The sequence below is a fragment of the Asparagus officinalis genome, chromosome 4 (assembly GCF_001876935.1).
Source record: "Asparagus officinalis chromosome 4, Aspof.V1, whole genome shotgun sequence".
In the NCBI taxonomy this organism is placed as follows: Eukaryota; Viridiplantae; Streptophyta; class Magnoliopsida; order Asparagales; family Asparagaceae; genus Asparagus; species Asparagus officinalis.
In genome coordinates, this window is record NC_033797.1 from 120881701 (window position 1) to 120903804 (window position 22104).

The 22104-nt window shown below is 39.6% G+C and overlaps 2 long non-coding RNA genes across 2 annotated transcripts; both read right to left on the reverse strand.

Annotated features, from left to right (window-relative positions):
- LOC109838045 lies at positions 1133 to 2015 on the reverse strand. Its single transcript, XR_002246550.1, has 2 exons — positions 1515 to 2015; positions 1133 to 1440 (listed from the first exon to the last, which is right to left on the reverse strand). It is a non-coding gene; the product is annotated as an uncharacterized LOC109838045 (long non-coding RNA).
- Positions 6182 to 8282, reverse strand: LOC109838044. The gene is made up of 2 exons (XR_002246549.1): positions 7992 to 8282; positions 6182 to 6638 (listed from the first exon to the last, which is right to left on the reverse strand). It is a non-coding gene; the product is annotated as an uncharacterized LOC109838044 (long non-coding RNA).

The window sequence follows — 22104 nt, forward strand, 5'->3', positions numbered from 1 at the left end:
GGGGGGGCGGGGGGGAGGCCGGAGGAGGGGGGGAGTCGGGGGGGAGACCGAACAAGGGGGGGTCGGGTGGATGAGATTGAGAGAAATGGGAGGGGGTGGCGGCTGGTAGGGGCTAAAAAACTGCCCTAGGCAACCTAGACGGAAATTCCGTCTAGGTTGAGGCAACCTAGACGGAATTTCCATCTAGGTTGACTATACAACCTAGAAGGCAACCTAGATGGAATTTCCGTCTAGGTTGACTATACAACCTAGACGGACTGCCGTCTAGGTTGTGTAGTCAACCTAGACGGAAATTCCGTCTAGGTTGAGGCAACCTAGACGGAAATTCCGTCTTGGTTGCCTGTTCCGTCTGGGTTTGTCAAACTAGACGGAAAATTCCGTCTAATTTGCTCCAAACTAGACGGAACAATCTAGACGGAATTATTCCGTCTACTTTGATCCAATCTAGACGGAAAAAATTTCCGTCTAGATTGTTCCGTCTAGTTTGATCGTTTTTCTACTAGTGTCAGTGAGATATATTAAATATTATTATGGATTTTTATCCGTTGATGGAATAAATTTCAGTGAGATCGTCTATGTTTATAGAGATGACAGAGAATAGAAATTGAGAAACGAACTACAAAGGATAAGAAAGAGGAAGCAAGGTAGAAGAATTCTACTTGAGGGGAGTTTAAGGTAGCATGGTAGATGGAAAAATCCATCTAGGGTAGTGCTCTCCAGACCCTACAGACAACACAAAGTGCACAAGTCACCATCCAAAATTATCCCCATTAAGTCACAAATTAAAATGGAAATCATAATTTGAAAGTGAAATAAAGTGGGAGTATTCTAAATGCCATATGCACTCCAAGATATTATTAATAAAGGTTATTCTAAGTGCCAAGACATTTTCTTACTGATACAATGATAATGATATCCCAATTAACAAAACAAGTTCCACTCTTTCACAGGCATCCTTTTGTAATTTCCAGCAACCACCAAATAAAAAGCAATGTAAATAATACTATACTAACATACATGAAAGAAACAAAAACTTCTGCTCATTAATCTATGTGAATAACTATTCAGATTTTTAGTAAAAAAGAGCACTAATGGAAATTTGATATACGACCACAGAGAGAAAACACAAACATCCATCCATAAGTTCAAATTTTATAACAATCACATTAAAAATTAAACAAATAACAAATTACACCTTTCCATTGAATTCTATAGTGACAGCTTCTGTGATGGCAACTTCAGTAACGCTCTCATCAAATTTTAGCACCATCGAGTTATTATTACACTTCCTAAAATTAGCCGTGTCTCTAACAAAATCCTGAGATCCTGCACTGAATTCCTCCGTAAACTTTCTGAATACTTGTCGAAGGTTAGGATGGGTTGTAGGCATTCGGCTCCTACGAGAACGCTCAACTTATCCACAAACTCATAAAACCAAATCTATCAAAATATGAAAAAGTAAGTGCAACAATAAATACGACTAAATGACATAAATATATAAAAGTTTCACTTACCACCACAACCGAGGTAAAGCCGTCCATATAACCACCTCTAGATGACTTTCCATGGGATCTCTTAGTGATAGTTTTCTTAGCCTTTTTCATTTTAGTATGCAAGACGTTATATACAACTTCATCCCAATTATACTCCTTCCGAGTTTCCAATTTTTCAACAATATCTAAATGCAAACAAAGGATAACCCCAATTACTTTAGGGGCATAATATAAAGCATATAATGAAAGCCACAAGCATTTGTGGCAAAATAGGATCTCTACGCTCAGGCTCGGCCCATGGGGTAGGCGAGAGAGGCAAAGGCCTGGGGCCCCCAAAAAACAGAGGCCCCAAAAACCTCTATTGTTCTCACGTGGCTACCCCATTTCCAACCTGTCATCCTCTGATACGAGTCGCCGTGCGAGCACATTTGATCGCGGAATTATCAAAGGTGTGTTGAGAAAAAAATAACAGAAACACAAGAATAATTCAGTATGTGGCGAAGGAAAATACCCTCTCTAGATTATGATATGAAAAGATTACAATCATCTCTCACAATCTCACTAGAATCGAGAACAAACTCTCAATTCTCTCTAAACCCTAATCTCTCTTGATTAGAATCTCTCTTTGATTACATCTGATTGATTAGAAACCCTAAACAACCCTTTTTATAGGTGTAACAACGTGGGTGACAAAGTGGTAAATAACCAAGCCCAAACCTCACAAGGATTCGTGTAAACAGAAACCCATACAAATCAGGAAACCATCGATAAGTCGACTCATGTGCATGTATGAGTCGACTCATGTCATATGGGTCAACTCATGACAGTCATGAGTCGACTGGTCAGAAACTATGTCAACACCTGTTGGGTCTCGTGAGTCAACTCATGACAGTCATGAGTCGACTTATGACACATGGTTCGACTCATGACAGTCATAAGTCGACTGATCAGAAACTTTGACAAAACGGCTTGGTCTCGTGAGTCGACTCATGACAGGCATGAGTCGACTCAACCTGATGAGTCGACTCATGACATGTATGAGTCGACTCACAGGCTGAAAACTGGATGCTTCGATTCTTCGATTCGCCGTCTCGTTCACGCTTTGACCTGCGTTCCACTATGTTGTTTTACACCTCTATTCTCAAGCTACCATAAGAATCATCTATCCTCAAGCTCCCATGAGGATCGCTAAGTTTCGAAGGAAAGATACATTCGTATTATGGATCCCCCATTTAGGAACTTGAAATCTCATTCAAGTTAGAACTTCAGCTGAGACAACTCGTGAGCTCCTCCATCCTTTCTGCACCACCTGGTTTTGTTAGAAACCGGATATCGACGTACAACTCGAAACGACTCCTTCGTTCCTCGCCTCATCGTAGTCGTCTTCCTCTCTAACAAGCAACTCCTCTTCGATGGCTCGTCATGAAGTCTAATGCACAGCGAGATGAACCTCTTGCTTGCATTCACTAGCCTCTTCGCTAGCGTCACCGTCGCCAAGTTTACCTCCCTCGGAAAAGACGCCGAACGAAATATGAACTTTTCACCATCCTTGGTGAATGTGTACTTCTGAGCCCGCCTTTCGTAGATCGTGTATCTATCCCACAAGTACGGATTGCCCAATATAACATGACAAACATCCAATGGAACAACGTCGTACGTGACCTCGTCAATATACGACTCGTGGAGCACAAATCTGAAAGTGCATTGATCAACTACACTCAGTCTCGTCTCCTTTTGAATCCACCCCAATGGATAGGTTTCGGATGCTTGACTGTCTTCAGACCCAGCTTCTAAACCAAGACCTCGGATATCAAATTCTATTCGCTGCCTGGATCAACTATGGCATCAACCAAACTGGTCTTCACTTGCAACTTTAGTACAAAGAGCTGCTCTCGGGGGTCTTCGTCCTCTTTCGTGGCCTGTTTTCCTGCCATAAGATTAAGACTACTGTTGGGCTCTGTCATCCCAGGAACTTCCTTCGGACCATGTGCTATCACGTATGCATTTTTCTCCTCTTTCTTCTTCAACCCCTTTGGCTTCAAATGAGGATACTCCTCCCGACATCGATCAGCAATATGTCATGTCTTCTCGTAGTGACTACAAATCCGTTCTGCTCTCCATGGATCACCCTTCTTCTCCTCCTTATGTTTGGAACCACTAGACTCACCTCCTGTTTGTTTTGCATCTCCCTTTGTTTCGTTGCTCTTCTTTTGCTTGCCCTCGATGGCAATAGCTTTCACGCTTGCCTCTGCAATAGACTCGATCGTGAATAGCTTCATCTCCTTCCGGATGTATTCGTTCAGCCCGCCATGTACTTCATAAAGATGGAGTATTCATCCGCCGCGACGTTTAGAACCATCGCCTGCTGCTGGAACTTTGTCGTGTACTCTTGAACGGTCTGATTAACTCTTTGGTGCAAGCCGTACCATTTGTATCAACGCTCCTCAAGAAATCCCACCGGGTAGAACTGATTCCTCAGTAGCTCCTTGAATTTGTTTCACGACACCGCCTTTCGTTCCTGCTTGCAATAGGATTTTCACCATATCAATGCATGCCCCGAAAGCTTCAAAGTCACGAACACAAGCTTCTCCTTGGATGAATATCCATAGAGGGTAAAATACGTCTTCATCCGCTCAATCCAATCATCAAGTCTCTCGACATTGACACTCCTATTATAAACAAGAATCTCTACCTTGAAGTCTATCTTCAAATTATGGTAAGAATTCTTACCCCCTTGATGCGGAACAGTTTTGACAATCTCGACCTTCCTATCAGAATCAGATTCCTCGCCTTCTCCATCGGACTCCATAAGTTTCTTCTTTTCTTTCGAAGAAGATTCCTCCTTTTTGTTATTTTCTTGGAAGATATTGACGAGCTGTGTGAGAGTCGAACTCATTGCCTCCATCTGTTTCTCCAATGCATCTAACCTCGCTGAACTATCTCCTTCAGTCATCTTCTTCTTCCTTAATTTCTGGACCCCTTCCAATGAAATAAGGATCTCGTCTAACTTCTTGTATTGCGATCGAGTCAGGACCATATACAGGATGCCCCCTTCACAGGATCTAATCGCTCTGATACCAACTTAATACGAGTCACCGTGCGAACACCTTTGATCACGAAATTATCAAAGATGGGTTGAGAAGAGAATGACAAAAACACAAGAATAATTCAGTATGTGACGAAGAAAAATACCCTCTCTAGATTATGATATGAAAAGATTACAATCATCTCTTAATTAGAATCTCTCTTTGATTACATTTGATTGATTAGAAACCCTAAACAACCCCTTTTATAGGTGTAACAACGTGGGTGACAAAGTGGTAAATAATCAAGCCCAAACCCTACAAGAATTCGTGTAAACAGAAACCCAAACAAACCAGGAAACCATCGATGAGTCGACTCATGTGCATGTAAGAGTCGACTCATGTCATATGGGTCGACTCATGACAGTCATGAGTCGACTAGTCAAAAACCATGTCAACACTTGTTGGGTCTCGTGAGTCGACTCATGACAGTCATGAGTCAACTGGTCAGAAACTTTGACAAAACAGTTTGGTCTTGTGAGTCGACTCATGACAGGCATGAATCGACTCAACCTGATGAGTCGACTCATGACATGTATGAGTCGACTCACAAGCTGAAAATTGGATGCTTCGATTCTTCGATTCGCCATCTCGTTCCACACTTCGACCTACGTTCCACTGTGTTGTTTTACACCTCTATTCTCAAGCTACCATGAGAATCATCTATCCTCAAGCTCGCATGAGGATCGCTAAGTTCCGAAGAGAAGATACACCCGTATCATCCTCCTTCCAAAATCGCCATCACCCATTTTTTAAGTAAAAAAAATCCCAACTTGCTTCAACTGGCCTCTCTCTACAACAAGGACCAAGAACAACAAAGAAAACACCCAAAATCAATACGAAACCTCCAAAAAGGCCACTAAAACTTTTCTCTCCTCTCTTCTCCTCTCAACAAAGTGGGCAACTTTTGAGATGTTCCAAAAAGGCCACTAAAACTTTTCTCTCCTCTCTTCTCCTCTCAACAAAGTGGGCAACTTTTGAGATGTTCTCTGGTTTGATCCAGCGACAAGAATCCTCCTCTTCTCCTCTCAACAAAGTGGGCAACTTTTGAGATGTTCTCTGGTTTGATCCAGCGACAAGAATCCTCGATTCCAGCTCAGGACGAGATTCATGGTGGGCCTAGCTTGGTTCTAACAGCGGATCCGTAGCCCAGGCTCCGATGGGCGGCGGATCTCCACGAGCGATTTGTCGACGCCGTTGCTCATCCTTGTTTACTGCACCGTCGGAATCTCAGGTGAGTATAAAATATAAGCATAGACTTTAATACCGAAGGCAATTGCAGCGAATCGGCGAATCCGCGCCGTGTCCAACAAAGTTATAAGTTTAGACTTCAACAAAGTTTTTGCCTAGGGCCCCCGAATGCTCAGGACCGGTCTTGTCTAGCTTAGCCATCTCCTCGATAAGTTCAGTCATGCTATCTCATCTAGCACATACAACCTTCTTCTTTTCATCATCAATTTTTTTCTTTACTCTTCTAGTCCTACACTTCTCATTCTCCCCAATTTCTACCTGTCCTAAATGAAAGCACATGTTTATAGATTGTCTCACGATCACTTCTATGGAACCTCATATCTATCCACTCGACATCCTCAACACCAAAGTAGGTCCACTTTCCTCCAAATTTGAAATTGCTTTTTTCAATATCAAAAACTTCCAACAAGCAATCAACTAGAAATGACTGGATTGGAACATCAAGAACATCAATATATCCATAGAACGGGCACCTCGAAGGGCTATCCGATGATCCTCTGACAAAGTGGACGAAATATGATTGTGAATTAGGCCCCGAAAGGAGACCACATTGGACAAAATTCTGACTACCTCCATAGTCCATAGCTTCACTGCAAACAAATTAAAACATGAGGCAATTTTAGTATTGTATCAATGAAAGTTATAACAAACTAATAAAATTATCTCATGATATGCTAATAAAAGTGAGAACATTCAAAACCAACCTGACAAATTAGTTTAAAAAAGTATAATCATGGTTGGATTTGTGTTTTTGGTCTTTTACTCTGCACGCTAGGTCCTGAGACATACCTCCAGGGGTGAAATATCCAATCTGATATTTACAAAGCTATAACAACATTATTGACAATTGCTTTACAAAGCTTTGTACTGGTAATTGCTATACAAAGCGATAGCTTTAAATTCTTATGTGCATTTTCACTTGTTTCATAGTTGGTGCGCTATGTGGTTTATACATGATAAGATGATCAGGACTTAGAGCTTTAGTTAGATGAGAAAGAAACTTGCATATATAGGGACAAATCAGAGCATCATCAATGACCACATCAACAATGATCGTATAATAATTAGTATTAAGAGGAGAAGCACCAAATATATATATAGTCTACTTTTGAATAAGATGATATTGCATACAAATATTGCTTGGAGACCTGATCTCATTGGGTTGAAGAGATAAACATATCATACGTGAAGGATCCCTATTTCTTGAGTGCAAACTGAGAAGCAAGATTAACCTTTATCATACTTTTCTAAAACCAAGTATCATGCTCATATGTAGGATTAGGATCAAATTGTTATAGTGTCCTGCTCCTATGTAAGTTTAGCATCAAATAGCTTTGCACATAGCAATTAAAGGTGAAACAAGATTTAAGTACAATAAATAATCTTCTGTCGTAAAAACCTAAAGAACTGAGGTCCAGAAAAACACAATCTGAATTATGTTTTCTCAAATTTTAGTTCTAGAATAACCTTATTATGTCTGCAATTTTCTTAACAAAATCTTACAGTCCTACCATCTTCCACCCTTCTCTTTAGCTCCCTAGGCCAGGAGAATCAAGGGAGTCCTACTTGAAACTTATTATCCTAGTGATCCACTTCATTTAAATGGTTGTGTGACCTGGATCATCACTTATATAAGGACACAAATTTAATCAATATTTGTACTTCATCGATGTTTTCAGTTGTAAAGTTGCATATAACCGGTGCTTGCATTTATGTTCACGAGAACTTAAAGAGGGGGAAAAAACAATACTAGAGTTCAACATGATGAGTATTTGCAAAAAGAAAATGCTACAGTTCAACTTAGGATACACTTTCAACAAGCAAATTCCTGTTTTACGATTATTACTTTATGTTACATAATTTAACACAACTTCTGATAATTTTGAGATGGGCATCCTCTGATGACGAATTGCTGCTAATATCAGTCGTAGAGGATGTCTCTTCCCCTCTTGAGAATTTATAGAAAAAATATCTAAGATATCAGATCAGTAAACTCATCATCCGTAATATATATATATCAGAAATATACCAGCTCATCTAGCCTTTTAAACTATTTAAGATGTCAATTTAAAGAAACAATGATTCATGAAGTATGAGAACTCAATTATTTTCCCGTGCTTGCGTGTCTTTATGAGAAAATAAATGACAAGGCTTTGAAACTCACAACACCGAAGGAAGAAAACCGTTAGTTGACGGCGCCAGTTGGCGCCGCCGCTGGAGTCGAGCGAAGGTCAAGCAACGGCGGCGATTGAGTGCAGGAAGGCGTCACAGCTCGATTCGAGCGTAGGTCAGGAGACGGCGGCGGTTGTGGCAACAATTAGGGCTCAGATTTTCACACAAATTGGGGTAGTTGTAGAGAAATTGAAAGAGGAGAGGGAACGCAGAGGAGATTGGGAAATTGCGGGCGGTGGGTTTTGTGGGTTTTACACTGAGGGCCTTGTTTGGTTATTTCCTAAAAAACCAAGATATAGAAATGAAAACCAATGGTGTGTTTGGGAGTTTACTTAGGGCTTGTTTGGATTGAGGGGAATGAGGGTGAAGGGAAGTTAAGGGAACCATTCACCTCCATTCACATTGTTTGGGAACACTTAGGAGGTGAAGTTAATTCACCTCCATTCACCTTGGTTCACCCCCAAATAGTATAAAAATTGTTACCCCCAAATTGGTGTAACCAAGGGGAAGGGAATTCCCTTCCCCTTCCCTTCCTTTCCCTTCCCTTCCCTTCACTCAGTTTCCCTTAACTTCCCTTCACCCTCTACGAATCCAAACAGGCCCTTAGGGAAGGGAAGGAAGGGGAAGGAAGGGGAAAATGAAATTTTCCCCTTCCTTCCCTTCCCCTCCATTACATCCCAATTTGGGGTGTAAGAATTTGGGCCAAATTTCCCCTCCATTCCCCTCCTCTACCCTACAAAATGAAACTCCCAAACAAGGTTAAAATGAAATTTTCCTTCCCTTCCCCCTCTCTACTCTCCATCCAAACAGGCCACAAGAAAACTAAAAAAGTACAATTTCATCCATTTCCATCTCTAAATCCCACCCACAACATCTAATAAAATAGATTATTTTTATCCAACAACTCATCCATCATATCTAATAAAATATTATTTTCATCTAACAACTCATCCACCACATTTAATAAAATATTATTTTCATCCAACAAAGTTATCCATCACATCTAATAAAATATTATTTTTATCCACAACATCACTCAACTTATCTCATCTCATCATTTTAAATCACTCACATCATCCAATAAGATGGTGACAACTCATCTCATCTCATTAACATTTCATTTCCACTTATTTCCTCCCAAAAAGCTAGGAAAACAATTTCCTTAAGTGTGGGTGACATCATCCAATAATATAATGATAACTCATCTCATCTCATCTATTTTTCTTATTTTAAGGATGAACCAAACAAAAGAAAACAACCTATTAAAAGAAATAGATTTCTTATAATTCATTTCCTTATTTTTTTTGGCCAACCAAACAACATCAAAACAAGTTTTCTTAAAAAATCACTCACATCATCCTATAATAAGGTGACAACTCATCTCATCTCATCTCCATTTTTTTGATTTTCTTCTTTTTTTAGCAAACCAAACACTCACAAAATAATTTTTCTTAGAAATAGTTTTCCATTTCTTTGATTTCCCACTTTTTTTAGGCAAACAAACAGACCCTGATATGATAGGGACTTGGGTTGTATGCGATGTCTAGAGTCCCAGATCGAGGAGTTGGGGATGCTTGATGGGCTATTTAAGTGGCTTGGTTCTTTCCCCTTAACAACTAGCTTTTAAGGATGAGTTTTCCAAGTTGCTTGGTTACCTATCAATTGGTATCAGATCTGGCTGTCCGCATCACGAAAATGGCTACCTGTGGAGAGGCTGACCGGCGAAGGACTGACCAGAAAGGTCGAGTGACGTAACGCCGAGTGAAGCGTCATAGAGTGCAGCCGTCGAGACGTCGGCTCTCAGGGGCGATGCTATGATAGGGACTTGGGTAGTATGAGATGCCTAAAGTCCCACATAGAGTAGTTTGGGATGCTTGATGGGGTATTTAAGTGGCTTGGTTCCTCCCCCTTAACAGCTAGCTTTTATGGGTGGGTTCCCCAAGCTGCTTGGGTTCCCCCAAGCTGCTTGGGTGCCATCAATTAAAAATGTAAAAATACAAGATACTATAATTCTAAATTATGCTATTTGGGTTTAAAGAGAAATACATAAAGTTAATTGGGTTCAATTATACAACAAAAGTTACTGAGTCTATAGATAAATCAGGGTAAATAATTTGGCCCAAAAACAAAAATCCCTACTTCATTACTGGGCTTGAATTAACAACGGAAACCTTTTTTTTCAAAAGGGAACTTTTTCTTTCTTTTTTTCTTTTTTCAACAAGAGAAAATCAAGCTCTTTATTTTTTATTATTATTATTATTATTATTATTATTATTATTATTATTATTATTATTATTATTATTATTATTATTATTATTATATAAATAAGGGAATGAAATCAACTAGGATAGTGTGGCTCATGAAAAACTCACACTATTTCTTCCTCTTTTGTAGAGAACTCTAAAAATAGTTTTAATCGTTGACTGTTAATTTTAAAAATATTACCATTTTTAGGGTTCTCTATCTTTTACTGCTCCATGAGAGATAATCTATTTTACAATATACATACATGTCCATCGTGGATGTAATTTTCTAGAAAACATATGCAATTTGGAATTCCAAAGAGCTTTTTATCCTTGAATAAAGTTTTTTGTATTATTAATTTAGCATAAAAATATTTATTTCATCCTTGAAATTTATTTACATTTTCAAAAGCATCATTCCGAATCTCTTCTAGCTCATTAAGTTAGAGCTTCCCATTTGTTCCAACCAAGTCAAAAATTAGCTGTTTAACTGCCTAATTAGCATGGTGCTCTAATTCAACCAGTGGATGACGTGCCTTACCAGAACATGCCTGTAAAACCCCGTATTTTTGTTAGAAGTTTATGTAAATTATTGGTGAAAGATAATTCTATTGTCGTAAATGACTTGAGGTCATAGATATACATGATAACAAGTTATCAGATATGTACGAGTGTATTTTTATATGGTTTTGTGCATTGGTTTTGGCAAATTAGCAAAACATGCATGAATCTTGAAAACGTCGGCTTAGTCGACTCATGAGTCGACTTATGAGTAGACCTATGTGTCGACCTATGAGTCGACTTACTGGCTAATTTCCAGATTCTTTTCAGTTGTGGGTTTGGGTGAGTTTCTTTCGGGTTTTAACCGTATTATATATATATTCTTTTACTCGAAACCAACCTCAAACCCATCAGATCTCAGAGAAACCCTAGCCCCCTCTCTCCCTTCAAACCCTAGTTCGTTTTTGGTGATTTTTGGGGAATTTTCGGAGGATTTGCAGCAGGTTTTTGGCGTGGTGCAGCGTAGGGGATCATTCTCTTTCGGATTCAGGAGCTTTACAGCATACCAGAGGCGAGAAACATCTCACCCAGCCCTATACCCATTGTTTGTATAGTTTTATTTGGTTTTATTTCAGATTTATTGAGCCTAAATCATTATTTTGCGTATAAAAGTATATCTCTATAGCGTATGATGCGAGAAATCATATGTTTTGGTTAATAAAAGCTCACCAACGTTTTGTAATATAGATCCGGATCTGGAATTAGATTTAAACATGGGTTTCATTGTGATTTATTATTTTCAATACATTTTTAAACATGTATAAATATGTTTAGGGTTTTAATGTAAGTGATTACATGCATATCTTTCGTTTCAGTTTGTTACATATGTGTAATAATCAGATTTATGTTGCTGGAAATGATAAAGAAGAACTTTAGGTTAAATTTTTTTGCAGATAATCATCGTATGCAAAAACTGGAGATCTTCTGCTCAGTCTACTAATGAGTCGACTGACGAGAAAATTTATAGTTTTTGTGTTCTGTTCTGTCCGGTCGACCAATGATCCCAGTCGACTCATGAGTCGACTGACGAGGAATTTTCCAGTTTCCTCGGTTTGGATCTATTTGGGTTGTTTTAGTTTAACTGAAACTGTTTATGCTTGTCTATTGTAATTGCATACTTTAATATGAACGAGGAGTCGCCTCGAATAACGGGTATTAGAAATTATTGTTAACATGTATCTTTACCTGTGAGATGACATGCAAACAAAGTTTAAGTTTACACACGGAGACACGTGTGAGATTAGTGTATATGCATCTTTTCATATATTTCATTTAGTCCATGTGTTGGACAATTATTATGTGTAGTCCATGTGTTGGGCATTTATCACATTCAGTCCATGTGTTGGACATTTATTTCTCAGTCCATGTGTTGGACATCGACTACATCTAGTTTTAGTCCATGTGTTGGACACTAGTTTAGACCTTGAGTATGACACTTATACTTGCTTAGGCTGGATATGACACTTATGTGGGTTGTAACAGGACACCGTATTTAAGTTCTGAGATGGGTTTGTCTTCTTTTATTATTGTTCTTGTATTAGATTTTGGGTTTGGTATTTAGGGATTTACAATTTGAGATACAAGGTATATACATGAGGGTTTCCTTGTTTGGGTTATTTCGCTTGACGTACCTATGCTCGTGTTGTAATTTCCTAAGTACTAAAACCCTCTTATTATTAGGGATTTACAATTTGAGCCACAAGGTATATACATGAGGGTTTTCTTGTTTGGATTATTTCGCTCGACGTACCTAAGCTCGTATTGTAATTTCCTAAATAGGATCAGTGATTTTTATAAATATATATGTATTAACTGTATTTTCTGTATATAACGAGCCCTATCCCTTGGAGTTGGTTGTGATGTTGCTCGCTAGCGCTTTGACGCTCGTTGTCACTCCCTTTTTCAGGTAAAGAGCCAGGTGCCCAGAGAGTCGTAGGTTGATGGCGATGCACTTTAGCTTCGGCTGTCTACTATAGTTATATTTTTCTTTTGAGCTCCACTGTAGACTTTTGTTCAGACATTTGAGATTTTTATTCTAGAAGTTGTAAAGGCTGTGTGCCTTATTTCCTCTTATTCAGACATTTTATATTTGAGACTTGTTGAGGCTCCAGTTTATTTATTTCAGATACTTATCTTGTATTTCTATATGTTTGATGATGAAATATTAATTTGATCTTTATCATTTCATCAGTTATTTCTTGTATTATCTTTTACTTGCTTTTGTACCTACACCTGTTATTGACTCTACTAGAGAGATAGTAATTGTTATGGTAAAACATGTTATTGTACGAGGTGGTGCATGGTAGGTTTCACATTTTTGATTTCATCTTGGATTGCAGCCTTGTGTGAACCCAGGGGCGTCACAGTTGGTATCAGAACTCTAGTTCTAGTATCATTAGGATCATCCTGTGTCGAGTCGTGGAGCTAAGATAGAGTTTCTTAGGATTTATGTATAGAGTCCGTAAGGATTCCCTAGTATGAGTGAGGACGATATATGCGTATATCTCAAAATTTGAGAATATTTTTTTATGATAACTATTTTTGTGTAAATTTAAAGTATTTGTGTGAATACTAAATTGTTGTGAAAATCATATTGTGATATGCTATGTATGTGTATATGTCTATTTTGACTCATAAACTCGTATTTTCTTATGATCAGAGAGATGACAGGATGTGGTAAACCTTGTACTCGGAGAGCTGGACAGGCAGAGTCGCAACATGCTCCACCTGAGCCACAACAAGCTCAACCCGAGCCACAACAGACACCACCTGAGCCGCAACAAGCTCCCCCATACCTGATAGAACTTATGGCTCCCATCGTAGCTAGGAGGCAGCAATTGAGAAGCTTGTGGTGAATCATATCACGCCACCAACGTCACCACCACCAGCAGCAGATCAGCCACAAGGGATACCAGCCGTTCCAATCAGCGAGAGACCCCCAGAGACCACACCTGCAGCTATTCCACCAGTAGTTCCAGATAGAGCCACAGAGCAGGAGGCTTGGCTCCGTATGGTAGAGAGGTACCAGAAGATGAGGGTACCGGAGTTTTAGGGGTCATTAGACCCACTTGCAGCCCATAAGTGGAAGGAAGATGTGAGTGACACCCTCGACATACTTAATGTGGATTCGGTCCAGAAGCAGATATTAGCATCCTACAGTCTAAAGGGAGCCGGCGGGAGATGGTATCGACTCCAGTTCACTCCAGAGCACCGGATGACCCTCACATGGGAGGACTTCGTCTACTTCTTTGACGGGCAGTATATTTCTTCTGCAGCATGGACTGGGAAGGAGCTTGAGTTGTCCCGGTTGACTCAAGGGGACATGTCAGTGGTAGACTTTGAGAGCAGATTTATGGAGTTGCTACACTTCACGGGTATGTGGCAGACTAGAGAGCGACAGGCTCATATGTTCCTAGCAGGACTCCGCCCTAATCTTCGTCGATACCTCGTCTCGAGGAAGTTCTATTCAATTCGAGAGGTAGCAGAGGCCGCCACCTCACAGGAGATTGAGACTGCCATGTTCCAGAAAGATAAGGAAGGGAAGACTAAGGCAGGACAAAACGGGGACAAGGGTAAGAACAAGAGACCTTTTTCGGGACCTCAGCAGTAGCATCAGGGCCCTCATAAGAAGGGACCCTAACAGGATCAGAGAGCGCATCAGCAACGCAAGTTTCAGGGAGTTTGCTATAACTGTCGCAAGGTCGGACATAAGGTATCGGAGTGTCGCAGTGTACCAGTAGGAGCACAGCATGGAAAGGGCCCGAACCAGTAGTAGCAAAGAGTTCAGGGCAGAGGTCAGGGTAAGCACGTGAGGCTAGAGGCACCGCCAGCAGCTCAGAAGACTGAGGGACAGATTCATGCAGTTCAGGAGGTTCCTCAGGGGCAGATAGTTCCGTACTCTCCAGCACTAGCAGCAGAGCAGACGTCAGCCACAGGCAGAGTATATACGGTAATACCGCGTGATCATGGAGCTAGTGGAGTAGTAGTGGAGGGTACGTTCCTTGTGAATTCTTTTCCCGCCCATATTCTCTTCGATTCGGGAGCTTCGCATTCCTTCATTTTGTATGATGTTATGTCTAGACTCCAGCTCGTAGATCAGCCATTAGACACCCATTTATCAGTTTCCACCCCTTTAGATGAGATATCGCTTCTGGAGAGTGTTTGTAGGAGGTGTACTATTAGTTTAGATGAGTCGGAGTTTGTTGTTGATTTGATAGTGTTGCATATGTCTAAGTTCGATGTTATCCTTGGTATGGATTAGTTGTCTTCCTACCATATTAGTATTGACTGCTTTATGAAGACAGTCAATTTGTGGACGTTCGATGGGTCCGAGATGATTGTGGCAACCTCTCAGGGTAATCGTTTTGCGGAGTCATTTCTGGCGTACATCGAGGAGGTGATGTGATGGGATCAGGGTGTTGATTTATTGGAGACTAGAGTTGTCTCAGAGTATCAAGATGTCTTTCAGGACATACCTGGACTACCTCCTGTGAGAGAGGTTGAGTTATGTATTGAGTTGCAGCTAGGCACAGCCCCGATATCCCATGCACCCTATCGCATGGCACCAGCTGAGATAAGGGAGCTTCGGACCCAGTTGGACGAGTTGTTAGCTTAGGGTTTTATTCATCGGAGTCATTCTCCGTGGGGCGCACCGGTCCTCTTCGTGAAGAAGAAGGATGATAGTATGAGATTATGTATTGATTATAGAGAGTTAAACAAGGTCACTATCCGGAATAGGTACCCATTACCTAGGATTGATGACTTGTTCGACCAGTTGCAGGGAGCGTAGTATTTCTCGAAGATTGATCTTCGTTCTGGTTATCATCAGTTGCGGGTTCGGGAGATGGATATTCCCAAGACCGCTTTTCTTACTTGATATGGATCATTCGAGTTCATGGTCATGCCATTTGGGTTAACCAATGCACCCGCTGTATTCATGGATTGATGAACTGGGTTTTCCATCCCTTCTTGGATCAGTTCGTGATTATTTTTATCGACGACATCCTCATTTACTCGAGATCGGAGGCAAAACACGAGCAGCACCTATGGTTAGCTTTGAGGACTCTGCAGCAGTATCAGTTATATGGCAAGTTTAGCAAGTGTGAATTTTGGCTTTCAGAAGTCAGATTTCTCGGCCACGTCATTAGTAGAGAGGGCATAGCAGTGGATCCGACTAAGGTTATAGACGTTCTTGATTGGGAACCGCCAAGGACGGTGATAGAGATTTCTAGCTTTTTGGGCTTAGCTGGCTATTAAAGGAACTTCATCCAGGACTTCTCCAAGATTTTGACGTCACTTACACGTCTTACGAAGAAGGGTGTACAGTTCATTTGGAGTGTGGAGTACCAGAAGGCCTTTGATATCTTGAAGACTAAGTTGACTTCAGCGCTAGTTTTGACTATTCTGAGTAGCGACATGACATTTGTGATCTACACAGTTGCATCATTGGTAGGTTTAGGAGGCGTCTTGATGCAGACTTAGAGGGTAGTAGCATATATCTCACGACAGTTGAGGGTACATGAGAAGAACTATCCCACTCATGATTTGGAGTTAGCAGCAGTGGTATTTGCACTGAAGTCTTAGAGATACTACTTGTATGGAGTGCAGTTTGAGATATTCACAGATTACCAGAGTCTGAAGTATCTTTTCTCTCAGAAGGAACTCAACCAGAGACAGAGAATGTGGATTGCGTTTATAAAGGATTATGATTTCGCGATCTAATATCATCCGGGAAAGGCGAACGTCGTAGCAGATGCTTTAAGCAGGAAGCGTCGACATCGGGTTCTGGCTTTGAGGTGTTCATTGTATAGAGATCTTCTTACTATTAGCCAGTTTGATTTCAGACCCGAGATTAGTGGAACCAGTGCATTTTTAGGAGCTGTGTCAGTGCAGCCATCTTGGAGTGTCAGAGTTGTCAAAGCTTAGTTGGAAGACTCTTGGATTCAAATCCGAAAGGAGAAGATTTCCAAAGAACCTAAAGCTGATTGGACCATTGGAGCAGATGGAGGTCTACGGATGAAGGGTAGATTGGTTATGTCATCCAGTGCCGAGCTGAAGAGGGAGCTATTTGATGAAGCTCATCGTACTCAGTAAACAGTGCATCCAAGAACCACCAAGATGTACAAGGACTTGAAGAGACACTTCTGATGGAGTGGTATGCGTAGAGAGATTGCAGAGTATGTGGCTAAGTATTTTACCTGTCAGCAGGTAAAGACAGAGCATCAGAGACCAACAGGAACACTTCAGCCTTTACCCATCCTAGAGTGAAAATGGGTGGATATTTATATGGACTTCATTGTAGGGTTGCCGAAGTCGAAGAAGGGGAATGATTCAGTTTGGGTGATTGTGGATCGGTTAACGAAGCCAGCGTATTTTATTCTAGTGAAGACTACATATACAGCTGAGGCATATGCGAGGATATTTATTCGGGAGATAGTCCGACTTCATGGAGTTCCTGATACGATTGTGTCGGATCGAGGTTCAGTGTTCACTTCGCATTTTTGGAGGAGTTTCCAGGATTCGTTCGGCAGCAAATTATCTTACAGCAGTGTATTTCACCCACAGACAGATGGTCAGACGGAGAGGGTGAATCAGGTGTTGGAAGACATGTTGCAGGCTTGTGTCATAGACTTTTAAGGTAGCTGGGAAGAGCATATTCCACTGATAGAGTTAGCTTATAACAATAGTTATCAAGCGACAATCAGTATGGCCCCATATGAGGCATTATACGGGAGACCTTGTAGATCACCGATATGCTGGACAGAGCCGGAGGATAGCTTAATGCTTGAGCCAGAGCTTGTGAGGCAGACTACTAAGAAGGTAACATTGATTAGAGAGGATTTTAGACGCTCAGAGTCGGCAAAAGAGCTATGCAGATAAAAGACGAAGACCTTTGGAGTTTCAGGTTGGAGATTCGGTTATGCTGATGGTATCGCCTATGAAAGGCGTTCAGCGATCCGGGAGACGGGGAAAGCTTGCACCGAGGTATATTGGATCCTTTCGGATTTTAGAGCACATTAGAGTTGTGTCATACAGACTAGATCTTCCAGCATTGATGTGTTGGCCTTCTTGTTTTGATGATGTTTAACAAACAATTTACTTCTAATATTGTTTGTCTAGTATTTGTGTTTTCTTATTTATTGTAGACAAACAACGTTGTTGGAGGATGGATGGAATCGAGCATTCACGATCATATCAAATGGAGGTTGGCGGAATTGTGGAGTGAAGCATCGTACAATTCAAGTTCAAGATCAAGTTCAAGCTTCATCCGCAAAGTGTACCAAGTCAAGCTTATTGAAGATCAAGATCGGCTTGGGTAATCTAGTTTAGGTTTTATATTATGTGTGTTAGATACTCTAAGCTCAATATCATATACACACACGTATTTGGTTTCTAAGCTCAAATATTGTATTCTCAGTTTATAGACTTAACAATCATCATATACATATTTTATCAAGTCTATATAATCATTGTGCAAAGTTTCAAAACATTGTTTATGTCAAAACATCAAACTTCATGTATATCACTTTTTTTCATGTTTTGAACACTTTTGCAAAATAATGAGATTTCACAATTGGGAAATGCAAATTGAAAAATTCTTTTTGTAACATGTTCAAAATATCATTTGCAAACATTTCTCAAAGTTTCATCAAGTTTGGAATTGATTTGTTATGTTTAAAGGAATTTACAAATGGGAAGTGATATTTGAAAAATTCTTTCTCTAACATGTTTATCTACATGTTTAGAAACTTTCCTCCAGTTTTTACTATTTTTTGGAGTTGATTTACTATGCCCAATTGATTTTACAAAATCGTGTATGTCAGCAGTTTTTCAGAAACTATAAATCTGTGTTCAAATATTTATTTCTCTCAATTGGGAAATTATTTTTCAGAAATTCTTTCTCTAACATGTCATTATATATGTCTAGAACCTTCATACAAAATTTCATAATTTTTAGAGCTGTTTTACTATTTTTAATTGATTTTACAAAATCGAACCTGAGTTCAAATGCTCACTGGGCGACAGAGAGACTGTCGGTCGACCGGTCCGGTCGACCGATGAAATTTTCTGGTCGACCGATGAAAATTCCGGTCGACCGACGAGGTCTTTTTCTGCTTCCAACGGCTAGTTTTTTTACCGTTGTTTTTTATCTTTTGCTCACGCTTTTGGCTGAGTTGTGAGAGGGTATAAATACCCCATTGCCTTCAACTTTCAAGCTATCTAATGAGAGTTTTTAAAACAAGTTTAAGAAAGTTTTTAACAAGGGTTTTAGTTTGGTTTAAGTGTGTTTAAAAAGCTTTTAAGCAAATTGAGAGTTTGTTTTGAGGAATCAATTTCACAAGAGCAAGTGGAGATCATCCTTGGTGTTTGAGCATTCATTCTTCTCCCTCTCTCTTGTCATCTATAGAGAAGTTTCCTTAAACTCAATTCTAGCATTTTATAAGTTTGTTCTTAATTTCATAAGCTAGATTTCATATTGAGTTTATATTGTTTTATCTCTTTGTTCACACACAACCTATTGAGCTTATTGTATTTACATTCATAGTATAATTTAGGGTTGTGGGTTTGTGACATTGAGAGTGAGCTTAATTGAGTTCTCACCTTGTTTATAGAACAATCAATTGATTTATATTGTGCTTATTGTGAGATTCACTTTGTAATATACTTGTACACCGAGTGAGGAGTGTGTGGTGAGAGTCAGGGATCGTCCCAAGAGGAGTGGTGTCGGTTGACGTGCCTAGAGAGAGGTTGTAACCGAGCACTTGAGGGAGACACGGCTAGGTCCAACACTTAGTGGGTGTAGAGTGTGATTGCATAGTGTTTGTTGTGTGAGAGTTTTCGGTGAACTTGTAAACCGAGTGTGTAGAAGAAGTTCCGGCTTCCAAACCGGATTGTGTTAGTGGATTTCTCCCCGGGAGTGGGGAGCGGAGACGTAGGACGGAAGGTCCGAACTCCGTGATCATCTTTGTGTGTTTGTGATTGTCTTGGCGTCTCACTTGTGCTTATTGTTCATATCATTCTTGTCGCCATTATCTATTGTTCACATTGTCCACTATCTTGTTTATCTTGTTTATGTTTATATCACCCTTAGTTTATATATCCTTGCATATATATTTCATCATATAGGATATATCACTTTGTATATATTGCATATTCTTGCACATAACTCTTTGTATATCTATCTTGCAAGAATATATTTGTTAATTAGTTTTAATTGGCATAAAATCGGATTAGATTAGCATAAGACCCTAATCACCCCCCCTCTAGGGTCTAACATGATGTCTAGTATACACAATGTATTTCATGTTTCTATGCTCAAGAAGCACTTACATGATGAGGAGAAACAGAGAGTGTTGGATGCACCAGAGATTGAACTTCAGGAGGATTTGACTACTATTGAGATTCCAGTTTGTATACTTGTCAGAGAGGACAAGAGGCTTAGAAACAGGGTAATTCCTTTGGTGAAAGTTCAGTGGAACCGAAGAGGCGTTGAGGAGATTTATTGGGAGCGAGAAGAGGACATGCGTCACGACTATCCACACATGTTTGAGCAGGTAAATTAAATCTTTTTGTATGACTTATATATGGCTTGTAGATTCAATTATGGCGATGCTTATACTTAACACTAAAATGAGGGTATTACCACTTATCTCCTAAGTACTCGGAACATATGGTATATATATGAGGGGTTCCTTATTTGAATTTTCGTCCGACGTACTAGTTCCATTTGATTGAGGGTTGAGTGGGAATATAGTCATCCTGGATTGTTAAATATAAATATCGCTATATGCTTGTCTAGAGTAATATTATTTGTTTGAGTACGATTTCTGAATTTCGAGGACGAAATTCTTTTAAGGGGGGAAGAATATAAAACCCCGTATTTTTGTTAGAAGTATATATAAATTATTGGTGAAAGATAATTCTATTGTGGTAAATGACTTGAGGTCATAGATATACTTGATAACAAGTTATTAGATATGTATGAGTGTATTTTTGTAGAGTTTTGTGCATTGGTTTTGGCAAATTAGCAAAACATGCACGAATCTGGAAAACGTCGGCTTAGTCAACTCATGAGTCGACCTATGAGTCGACTTACGGGTTGATTTCCAGATTCTTTTCAGTTGTGGGTTTGGGTGAGTTTCTTTCGGGTTTTAACCGTATTATATATATATATATATATATATATATTCTTTTACCCGAAACCAACCCCAAACCCATCAGATCTCAGAGAAACCCTAGCCCTCTCTCTCCCCTCAAACCCTAGTTCATTTTTGGTGATTTTTGGGGAATTTTCGGAGGATTTGTAGCGGGTTTTTGGCGTGGTGCAGCTTAGGGGATCATTCTCTTTCGGATTCAGCAGCTTTACAGCATACCAGAGGCGAGTAACATCTCGCCCAGCCCTATACCCACTGTTTGTATAGTTTTATTTGGTTTTATTTCGGATTTATTGAGCCTAAATCATTATTTTGCGTATAAAAGTATATCTCTATAGCGTATGATGCGAGAGATCAAATGTTTTGGTTAATAAAAGCTCACCAACGTTTTGTAATATAGATCCAGATCTAGAATTAGATTTAAACATGGGTTTCATTGTGATTTATTATTTTCAATACATTTTTAAACATGTATAAATATGTTTAGGGTTTTAATGTAAGTGATTACATGCATATCTTTCATTTCAGTTGGTTACATATGTGTAATAATCATATTTATGTTGCTGGAAATGATGAAGAAGAACTTTAGGTTAAATTTTTTTTGTAGATAATCAATGTATGCAAAAACTGGAGATCTTCTGCTTAGTCGACCAATGAGTCGACTGACGAGAAAATTTACAGTTTTTATGTTCTATTCTGTCCGGTCGACCAATGATCCCAGTCGACTCATGAGTCGACTGACGAGGAATTTTCTAGTTTCCTCGGTTTGGATCTGTTTGGGTTGTTTCAGTTTAACTAAAACTGTTTATGCTTGTCTATTGTAATTACGTACTTTAATATGAATGAGGAGTCGCCTCGAATAACTGGTATTAGAAATTATTGTTAACATGTATCTTTACTTGTGAGATGACATGCGGACAAAGTTTAAGTTTACACACCGAGACACGTGTGAGATTAGTGTATATGCATCTTTTCATATATTTCATTTAGTCCATGTGTTGGACAATTATTATGTGTAGTCCATGTGTTGGGCATTTATCACATTCAGTCCATGTGTTGGACATTTATTTCTCCGTTCATGTGTTAGACATCCACTACATCTAGTTTTAGTCCATGTGTTGGACACTAGTTTAGACCTTGAGTATGA